At 43.8% G+C, this 10,753-nt stretch overlaps 1 non-coding gene across 1 annotated transcript; it reads left to right on the top strand.

Annotated features, from left to right (window-relative positions):
* Positions 1-5,263: 5,263 nt before the first annotated feature.
* On the top strand, positions 5,264-5,337 carry Trnat-ugu. Its single transcript has one exon. It is a non-coding gene; the product is annotated as a tRNA-Thr (tRNA).
* The last annotated feature ends 5,416 nt before the right edge of the window (positions 5,338-10,753 follow it).

Raw genomic sequence — 10,753 nt, forward strand, 5'->3', positions numbered from 1 at the left:
CGTGATTTCAGGGCTCTGGTAGAGAGTGAACTGCAGTTCGTCTGCCTGATCAGACCGTGCGATCTTTGCATTTCTTTCTTGGCCGCAGTCGATTCACATGTGCCGCCGCGCACTTCCCGCCAGCTGCAATTTACATTGCCGCACGAAGCAAACAGGGTAACGTACTGCTGCTCCGGCCTTGTCATGGCGTACAGATCTCAATCGCCACTTGCTCTCAGCTGCACCTATATTGAGAAACTTCTGTAGATTATGCGTGGGGGCTTAATTAAATAGAATGCAAATAATTTTAATTTTAGTAGCTGTCTGTCCGGTTACGCAGTCTCGTAACCGGTTGGCCCTGACTAGTATTAGCACGCAATCTGACTGCATAGAATAACAACAAAGAATGCAAGAAAATTTCCGTTAACACAATTAATTAATTAAGTCCCCAGCAACTACAAAAGCTACGAAACAAAAGCTACGAAACAAAAGCTACGAAACAACAAAGCATAAGTGTAACTGTTCTGTGTGTGGAAGTGTGATTCAACGTACACATCTGGCACGGTTCTTCCTCAATAAGACAAGGTATTTTAAATACCATTTACACTGAATTAATTAAATAAAACTGAAATACTATAATTGCACATAGAAACCCGACTTACTCTCTAATACATGAACACAAGCCAGATGCTTTGCTGACTGAACCTGTGACCAAGAGACATTGTTAGTTAGGAAATTTAAAAAAAAATAAAAAAATGTTTTTTTACCTTCATATATTGACGAAAAATACACTCTGATCATTACAACATCCCCATTCGAACAACATCTGCTGTCTAGCCCATCAAAACAACTGCACACGACATGGCCTCAAATAGTACAGCTATCGACATCCTCTCAGCAAAGCACTAACCACCACAACTTCTGAACAAGCACTGCCAGTGGAGGCGGCGGAATAAAACTCTTTGGCGCAATCTCTGGCGTTGTGACTCAGTGTAGCCACCTTTCAATTATCAATCAAAGTCTGCTTAGCATCAGATAAATTCAGATTGCGTTATCCACATTTTGAGGGACGGAGTACTTGACTCACTTCTGCCACCCAGGATCCTTGTTCATTGTGTTCTTAACCCAACTGTTAGTTTTTTACAGTATTCGATCAATAACTATAATTTATACTTGCTTTTTCTTTTGAAAAATAAATGTTGTTAGTAAATTTTCCTACACTCTCAATCATTTTATACAGTCAGCACCACAGGTAAACTTGCAAATATCCTTTGAAGAATGACTGGGTATTGAGCAGCATGTCTGTCGAAAACCACCAGTGTAGAATGGTGCGACATGGGATTCTGCTGCTTCATGATAATTCACATCCTCATATTGCAAATGTCGTAATGCAGAAGTTACGCTCTCTCATATAGGAGGCAGCCGAGCACCCGACCTATAGTCCTGATGTCTCCCCATGGGAATATCACGCCTTCGCTCCCTTAAAAAAAAGCCTCGAATCGTCAACGGTTTCTGTCGGACGAGGATGTGCAGCAGGCAGTTACGGACTTCTTCCGCATCAAGACACATTGTTTCGCCAAGCGGGTATCTTTAACCTGGAGCGTGGTAGGGATTATTGCTTCAATGCCGACGGCGATGTTGCCCGATTGGTATGCCCGTTCTGGATTGCATGGCCTTTGATCGGAAACTTTTTGATCGCTCCCTTACACAGCCTTCTAAGTAAATGACAGATAAGGTTTCTAAGTTGTAGACGTGCGGTATCAGCTGTACTGGAATTCATAAAAGTGATGCTTGGAGTTCTTGATAAAAATGAGTGTGTCGCAGGCACGTTCTTGGATCTTTCTAAGGCTGTTGGTACACTTGACTGTATTATTGTGTTAAATGAATTAGAATCATTAGTGATAAGAGGTGAAGCTACCTAGCAGATAGGATACAAAGCATAGAGACAACATAAACCACAAAAAGTTAAACTTTTAGTGAAACATTTACCAGCACCAAAGTATATTAACACAGGAATCCCTCAGGGTATCATATTAGGACCCATGCTGCTTTCGATATACATTAATGACTTTTTCAATAGTTTTAACGATGGGGATAAAATTCTTTTTGCTGATGACACCATTATTATTGGTACATAAGTAGAGAACGGGTTAATCTGGAACGTATTGATGTTTCAAACTCTAGATCCAGGAACTGTACATGCTTCCTACTGCATCTGTATTGCCAGCGTGGCTGCGAAGTGACTCGAAATTGTATTTTACATGACTGCCTTCACATAATTTGGCTCCAGCTATGTGTAATATTACATTGTTTAAGTTTGCATGTGAGCGATTTGTTTAAAATTCATGACTTATTTATTTGTATTGAAAATTGATGGAAATCTTGGTATGTTCTAGAATAGCTCACGTGGACTGCTATGTTTAAACTACGGTTACGTCACTGGACTGTTGTTCTGCTGTGTGTAAATGACCTTTTATTTACTGTTGAGCTGGTGCTGGAACTGTGGTAAACTGTAAGCTATGAAGCTTGATCTGCCTTGTTTTAAGTTTTGCAATTTTACGAGTAGCATGCTGTGCTGCATTGCAAGTTCCATGACGTAAAATTGTGACCTAGCCAATATTTTATTGTAAACTATATATTTAAAATTTCAATAAATTCCGTATGCTGTCTAGTCAGCCTATTACCTGCATTTTATAGTGTTTGTAAGGTTGTTCATATTATTAAAGTTGGAAAGTAGTAAGGCCTAGGTATTTGGCCGGTTGCTTAAATTTGTGTCATTCACAAGCGTAGTGGGCTGGTGCAATGTTTTGCTAAAGAAAATGTAATATTCATACTGTTTTTCAAATTTGGCCTACGACTTTGTGCAATTAATGCGCATTTTCACCCTTGTATCTAGACTAAGAAGTACTTGTAACCTAGGTCTGCCTTCCATTCTAGCTGTTAATGCACTTACTTGCGAGGGGCTACCTTGGTTGCATAAATCGACCACGCGTCGGTCAGTCCGCACATCTGCGACTCCGAAGGGTCACGTAGACATCGGGTGACAAACCTTGTTCCGTGTAACCATTGCAGAGGGTCACCGTATGTGAGTTGTGCCTGTTGCAGCTGGTGCACGCAACTAATTTGCAAAGTTAAGCTGTTATTCACTGTGATTTGAAAGTGGCCTTGGTCCTTTAATATTTCATGTGATAACTGTAACTTATTTGTTTCTAGTCCGCGGCTCGTGGCCTTACGGCAGCATTCTTGCTTCCCGCACACGGGGTCCCGGGTCAGGGATTTTCTCTTGCTCGAGATAACTGGGTGTTGAGTGACCATCATATCATCCTCATTCACTCGTAAGACGCCGTAGTGGCGTTAAAGAACTTGTGGAGCGGCGGCCGAACGGCCCCGCGAGGGGTCTCCCGGCCACCAATGCCATACGCTCATTATTATTATTGTTATTATTTGTTTCTTATGTTCCAAGAAGCTGCTTTCTCTGCTGCTTGATGTTCTTGCATCTGGTGTGTTACTGTGTTGATCAATAATTTTAATGGCCTGTTCTTCCCTTAATTATATATTGTGCAGATTCTTGTTTCTCTAAGGTAGTATTGGTCACAAAATGTTAATTATTCTTGTAATTTTGATACAGTTAATTTTCCTAAAGGGTGCAATGTTTTTTTTCAGCTTTTTGTGCTTAAGGGGCTGATTCCCCGTGGTAAAGAAATGTAATTTGTTTTTTGCTGAAGAAAAAAATTAATGTACAGTTTTATTCTTCTTTCATTATTTCACTACCCCTTTAAGTACATTTCCCACACGCTAAGCGCAGCAACCGAGACCACGATGAGTTCAGTACAGCTAATTTCAAACAACTGCCGTTACACGAACGAAGATAGTTAATTCAGCTAAAATTCAGAAATTGTGTAACGCTAGGTCAGTTACACGTTTTAGTAAGCTACGTACTGTGAGGTTCACAGCTGCGATATATGTGGCGCAAGTAGTTGGCAACATCAAAATGCTCACACCTGTATGACGTATAGCCATACAGCAATAACGACAGACGTAGGACGCGCCGTAACGCCATACACTGCCACCTTCAGTCAGCCCAGCTACAGAAACAAACCACAAACTCTTCCCGATACGTGGCGCCGATGCTGCGGGCGGCTCGGCGGTGTGCTTCTGGACTTAGGCGTCACTGCTGTTTACAGCTGTCTTCACCGGTTCCACGGCTTCTGTTTACTGAGCTGTCGCCGCACAATCGGCCATCGCCGACTGGTCGTGTTCACTTTCTTCTCACACTCCGGCTTTACACTCCTTGGTGCAACGAGGAGTCGAGGAAACGAGAGATAGCACCTTGATGGAGTGCTCCCGCGGACCAGTCTGTGAGAAAACGAGAACTCGTCGCAGAGGAAGGAAATGAAACCCTCAAAGAAGTTTACAATTAGTGACAGTGCAATAAAGTTACAGTGAACATAAGAAAAACAAATGCCATGAATATCAGTTTAAAGAGAGAAAATGACACTGTTAAATTATATATTGTCGAACATGTACATACTTCCTAATAAACACAAAATTTCTAGGAGTGAACATTAATAAATCCATATATTTGAAGAAAGTAACTGCTCTCGAAAGAACAGATACCATTGATGACAGTGCAGCTTCTCTAGAATAAATGATAATCGATAATTAATTGAAACCCTCAGCTGCCGACAGGTGATGTTGATATACCTCGATGGGGACAGCTGAAAATGTGTGCCCCGACCAGGACTCGAACCCGGGATCTCCTGCCTACATGGCAGACGTTCTATCCATTTTTTTTAGTTATTGTTCCTTGCCTCTTTCTCTCTTTTTTTTGCATTTTGTTCGGCATTGTTCGTTGCGTTTGGTCTGGGCGGACGTCATAAGACATCCGTTCAAGTTGACCTCTTTACTAAGTTTTTTTATTACAGAGGGCGAGCAGCCCTCTGACTGAACACGCCGAGCTACCGTGCCGGCATCTATCTGAGCCACCGAGGACACAGATGAACGCCGGCCGCGGTGGTCTAGCGGTTCTGGCGCTGCAGTCCGGAACCGTGGGACTGCTTCGGTCGCAGGTTCGAATCCTGCCTCGGGCATGGGTGTGTGTGATGTCCTTAGGTTAGTTAGGTTTAAGTAGTTCTAAGTTCTAGGGGACTTATGACCTAAGATGTTGAGTCCCATAGTGCTCAGACCCATTTGAACCATTTTTGACACAGATGAACAGCGCGACTGCAGGGACTTATCCCTTGCACGCTTCCCGTGAGACCCACTTTCCCAGCTGTCCACAATGTCCCCGGTGGCTCAGATGGATAGAGTGTCTGCCATGTAAGCAGGAGATCCCGGGTTCGAGTCCCGGTCGGGGCACACATTTTCAGCTGTCGCCATCGAGTTATATCAACAACACCTGTCGGCAGCTGAGGGTTTCAATTAATTACCATTTATTAATAAAACCGACATATTGGAATAACGGATTCCTAATGAGAAATCGAGCAAAAAGGTACGTATGAGCGTGTGTCCGGTAATGGATAGTGTGTGTACAATGGCAACAAATCGTCCCCGAAGACAATACACAGCTGCATCGCATTAGCGCCACAACAGGTGTTCAGAGTGGCTTCCATGGGAGTGCAGGTCAGAGAGATGGATACATCACGTTGGCGAGCCACTTGCCTGGAGCTTGTACTAGGGTTCGTCTCCATGTACTATAGAACCCGGTCCTCAAAACCTGTTGTACCCATAGTCCGGCGCCTTCCTGCACATTCCTCTATGAGAGGGGAGCCATATCACACAAACTGCCAAACAGAGCTTTAAATGTTGTGGTTGGCATCTGTGAGGGTAGTTGTTTTTGGTATAGCCGCGCTGTCTCTCGGCCGTTTCCATCTGCTTGGCAGTACTCAAAAAATGGTTCAAATGGCTCTGAGCACTATGGGACTTAACATCTATGGTCATCAGTCCCCTAGAACTTGAAATACTTAAACCTAACTAACCTAAGGACAGCACACAACACCCAGCCATCACGAGGCAGAGAAAATCCCTGACCCCGCCGGGAATCGAACCCGGGAACCCGGGCGTGGGAAGCGAGAACGCTACCGCACGACCACGAGATGCGGGCTGGCAGTACTCAAACACCATCTCGTTCCCGACATGAATAACGGGCAATTCTGCTGCTTACAGTAGGCTGCGTCAGTCCCAGAGCGTGCAGCAACACACAAGGAACACATCGGACGTGGTCAGAGGAACTGTCATGCGTCAGCGCCGTCTACCGTGGCAACGATGCGTTTCCAGACATGTTCATAGGACCTTTCTCCCTTCATTTCCACTCAGGAATATATAGGGTGGGACAAGCAAATAAAAGTGGCCTGGAGATCAGAGTTCTAAGGAACAAGGAAACAAAACAGAGGAAAGGAAATTCAGTACTAACCTGATTCTATCAGATGACCACCATCTATGTCTTGGCACCCTTGGGCCCTTGTCAGCAAGTTGCTGAAGGTGGATCCAAGCTGGAGTACTGGAATTTCCGCAGTCTCATCCTAAATGTTCCACCACAGCTTTTTAAGACTGTGACGCTTGTTGCAATACAACTTCGAGCTGAGGGCTCCCCACACAAAGTAATCGCATACCGACAAATCAGGTGACCTGAGTGGCCAGCTACGGAGGCGACCGGACTGTTCTCTGCTAACACACTCTGTCAGGCGTGAAGATTGTGTTAAATGTGCTCCAAGGTTGGAAGTATATATAGACGAATATATGAGCCAAAAAACTATTACACCTTCCTAATACCGTGTAGGGCCCCCGCGTGCACGCGAAAGTGCCAAACACGACAGGCATGGACTCGATTAATGTCTCAAGTAGTGCTGGAGAGAATTGTCACCACGAATCTTGCAGCAGTGTGCGTAAATCCGTAAGAGTACCAGTGGGTAGAGGTCTATTCTGAACAGCACATTACAAGGCCTCCCAGATATGCTCAATCATGTTCATATCTGAGGAGTTTGGCGGACAGCGGAAGTTTTTAAACTCAGAAGAGCGTTCTCGGAGCCACTCTGTAGCAATTCTGGACGTGTGGGGTGTCGCGTTGGCCTGCTGGAATTGCCGAAGTCCATCACAATGCACAATGGATATGAATGAATGCAGGCGGTCCCACAGGAGGGTTACGTACGTGTCACCTGTCAGAGTCGTATCTAGACGTATCAGGGATCCCATGTCACTCCAACTGCACTCGTCCCACACCATAACAGAGCCTCCACCAGCTTGAACAGTTCCCTGACAACATGTAGCGTTCCATAGATTCATGAGGTTGTCTCCACACCCATTCACGTCCATTCACTCGATAAAATTTGAAACTAGACTCGTCCGACCAGGCAACATATTTCCAGTCATCAACAATCCAATGTCGGAGTCGATGAGCCCAGGCGAAGCGTAAAGCTTTGTGTCGTGCAGTCATCAAGGGTACACGAGTGAGCCTTCGGCTCCGAAAGCCCATGTCGATGATGTTTCGTTGAATGGTTCGCACGCTGACACTTGTTGATGGCCCAGCAGCAATTCGCGGAAGGGTTTCATTTCTGTCACGTTGAACGATTCTCTTCAGTCGTCGTTGGTCCCGTTCTTGCAGGATCTTTTCCGGCCGCAGCGATGTCGGAGATTTGATGTTTTACCGTATTCTGATATTCACGATACACCCATGAAATGGTCGTACGGAAAACCACCACTTCATCGCTAACTCGGAGATATTGTGTTCTATCGCTCGTGCACCGACTGTAACACCACGTTCAAACCCACTTAAATCTTGATAACGTGCCATTGCAGCAGCAGTAACCAATCGAACAACTGCGCCAGGCACTTGTCTTATGTAGGCGTTGCCGACCGCAGCGCCGTGTTCTGCCTGTTTACATATCTCTGTGTTTGAATACGCATGCCTGTACCAGTTTCTTTGGCACTTCAGTTTAACAAAAAATACAGAGAAACCGAATGTCATCAGCAGCTTACGCCCTTAGAGTCCTGTCAGCAGTATGTAACAGTCAATGACTTTTGGTTACACGCCACTGAAATATACACTCTCTTCCTAGCTGTCGAATTCTTTTGTGCGCAAAACATTTCCTTGTTAATGATTTAGTTCATCTACTCAGTTTTACCTGTTGTTTGGTGTTGTACATTGTAATGCTGAATAGTCTGCCATAAAATCCACCCGTTTAAACTCATCGTATAATGTGTTGCGAAGGTTAAGTGAATATCCTGAACAAGCGACTACTGCAATTATCTCGGTGAAGAGCTGAGCACTTTTAATCTCGCAGCCATCTGAATTCGCGATGAGTAGCCGCATATGTAGTGCAGGTTCTTTGCGATGTCTCTTAGCCTCTCTCCGACACTATGACCTCGCAGATGTTCCGCAACCGGTGTATAAGGTTAGAAATAACTTGATATGAGAGTTGTTAAGTTGCAGCCTCACCTATTATTCTGTGGTGATGTTGTTGTTGCTGTTGTTGTGGTCTTCAGTCCTGAGACTGGTTTGATGCAGCTCTCCATGCTACTCTATCCTGTGCAAGCCTCTTCATCTCCCAGTACCTACTGCAACCTACATCCTTCTGAATCTGCTTAGTGTATTGATCTCTTGGTCTCCCTCTACGATTTTTACCCTCCACGCTGCCCTCCAATGCTAAATTTGTGATCCCTTGATGCCTCAAAACATGTCCTACCAACCGATCCCTTCTTCTAGTCAAGTTGTGCCACGAACTTCTCTTCTCCCCAATCCTATTCAATACCTCCTCATTAGTTACGTGATCTACCCACCTTATCTTCAGCATTCTTCTGTAGCACCACATTTCGAAAGCTTCTATTCTCTTCTTGTCCAAACTATTTATCGTCCATGTTTCACTTCCATACATGGCTACACTCCATACAAATACTTTCAGAAACGACTTCCTGACACTTAAATCTATACTCGATGTTAACAGATTTCTCTTCTTCAGAAACGATTTCCTCGCCATTGCCTGTCTACATTTTATATCCTCTCTACTTCGACCATCATCAGTTACTTTACTCCCTAAATAGCAAAACTCCTTTACTACTTTAAGTGTCTCATTTCCTAATCTAATCCCCTCAGCATCACCCGATTTAGTTTGACTACATTCCATTATCCTCGTTTTGCTTTTGTTGATGTTCATCTTATATCCTCCTTTCAAGACACTGTCCATTCCGTTCAACTGCTCTTCCAAGTCCTTTGCTGTCTCTGACAGAATTACAATGTCATCGGCGAACCTCAAAGTTTTTACTTCTTCTCCATGAATTTTAATACCTACTCCGAATTTTTCTTTTGTTTCCTTTACTGCTTGCTCAATATACAGATTGAATAACATCGGGGAGAGGCTACAACCCTGTCTCACTCCTTTCCCAACTGCTGCTTCCCTTTCATGCCCCTCGACTCTTATAAGTGCCATCGGGTTGATGTACAAATTGTAAATAGCATTTCGCTCCTTGTATTTTACCCCTGCCACCTTCAGAATTTGAAAGAGAGTATTCCAGTTAACGTTGCCAAAAGCTTTCTCTAAGTCTACAAATGCTAGAAACGTAGGTTTGCCTTTTCTTAAACTTTCTTCTAAGATAAGTCGTAAGGTTAGTATTGCCTCATGTGTTCCAACATTTCTACGGAATCCAAACTGATCTTCCCCGAGGTCCGCTTCTACCAGTTTTTCCACTCGTCTGTAAAGAATCCGTGTTAGTATTTTGCAGCTGTGACTTATTAAACTGATAGTTCGGTAGTTTTCACATCTGTCAACACCTGCTTTCTTTGTGATTGGAATTATTATATTCTTCTTGAAGTCTGACGGTATTTCGCCTGTCTCATACATCTTGCTTACCAGCTGGTAGAGTTTTGTCGTGACTGGCCTTCCCAAGGCCATCAGTAGTTCTAATGGAATGTTGTCTACTCCCGGGGCCTTGTTTCGACTCAGGTCTTTCAGTGCTCTCTCAAACTCTTCACGCAGTATCTTATCTCCCATTTCATCTTCATCTACATCCTCTTCCATTTCCATAATGTTGCCCTCAAGTACATCGCCCTTGTATAAACCCTCTATATACTCCTTCCACCTTTCCGCTTTCCCTTCTTTGCTTAGAACTGGGTTGCCATCTGAGCTCTTGATATTCATACAAGTGGTTCTCATTTCTCCAAAGGTCTCTTTAATTTTCCTGTAGGCAGTATCTATCTTACCCCTAGTGAGACAAGCCTCTACATCCTTACATTTGTCCTCTAGCCATCCCTGCTTAGCCATTTTGCACTTCCTGTCGATCTCATTTTTGAGACGTTTGTATTCCTTTTTGCCTGCTTCATTTACTGCATTTTTATATTTTCTCCTTTCATCAATTAAATTCAATATTTCTTCTGTTACCCAAGGATTTCTATTAGCCCTCGTCTTTTTACCTACTTGATCCTCTGCTGCCTTCACTGCTTCATCCCTCAGAGCTACCCATTCTTCTTCTACTATATTTCTTTCCCCCATTCCTGTCAATTGTTCCCTTATGCTCTCCCTGAAACTCTGTACAACCTCTGGTTTAGTCAGTTTATCCAGGTCCCATCTCCTTAAATTCCCACCTTTTTGCAGTTTCTTCAGTTTCAATCTGCAGTTCATAACCAATAGATTGTGGTCAGAATCCACATCTGCCCCTGGAAATGTCTTACAATTTAAAACCTGGTTCCTAAATCTCTGTCTTACCACTATATAATCTATCTGATACCTTTTAGTATCTCCAGGATTCTTCCAGGTATACAACCTTCTTTTATGGTTCTTGAACC

This window comes from Schistocerca americana, chromosome 2 (assembly GCF_021461395.2).
Source record: "Schistocerca americana isolate TAMUIC-IGC-003095 chromosome 2, iqSchAmer2.1, whole genome shotgun sequence".
Taxonomy (NCBI): domain Eukaryota; kingdom Metazoa; phylum Arthropoda; class Insecta; order Orthoptera; family Acrididae; genus Schistocerca; species Schistocerca americana.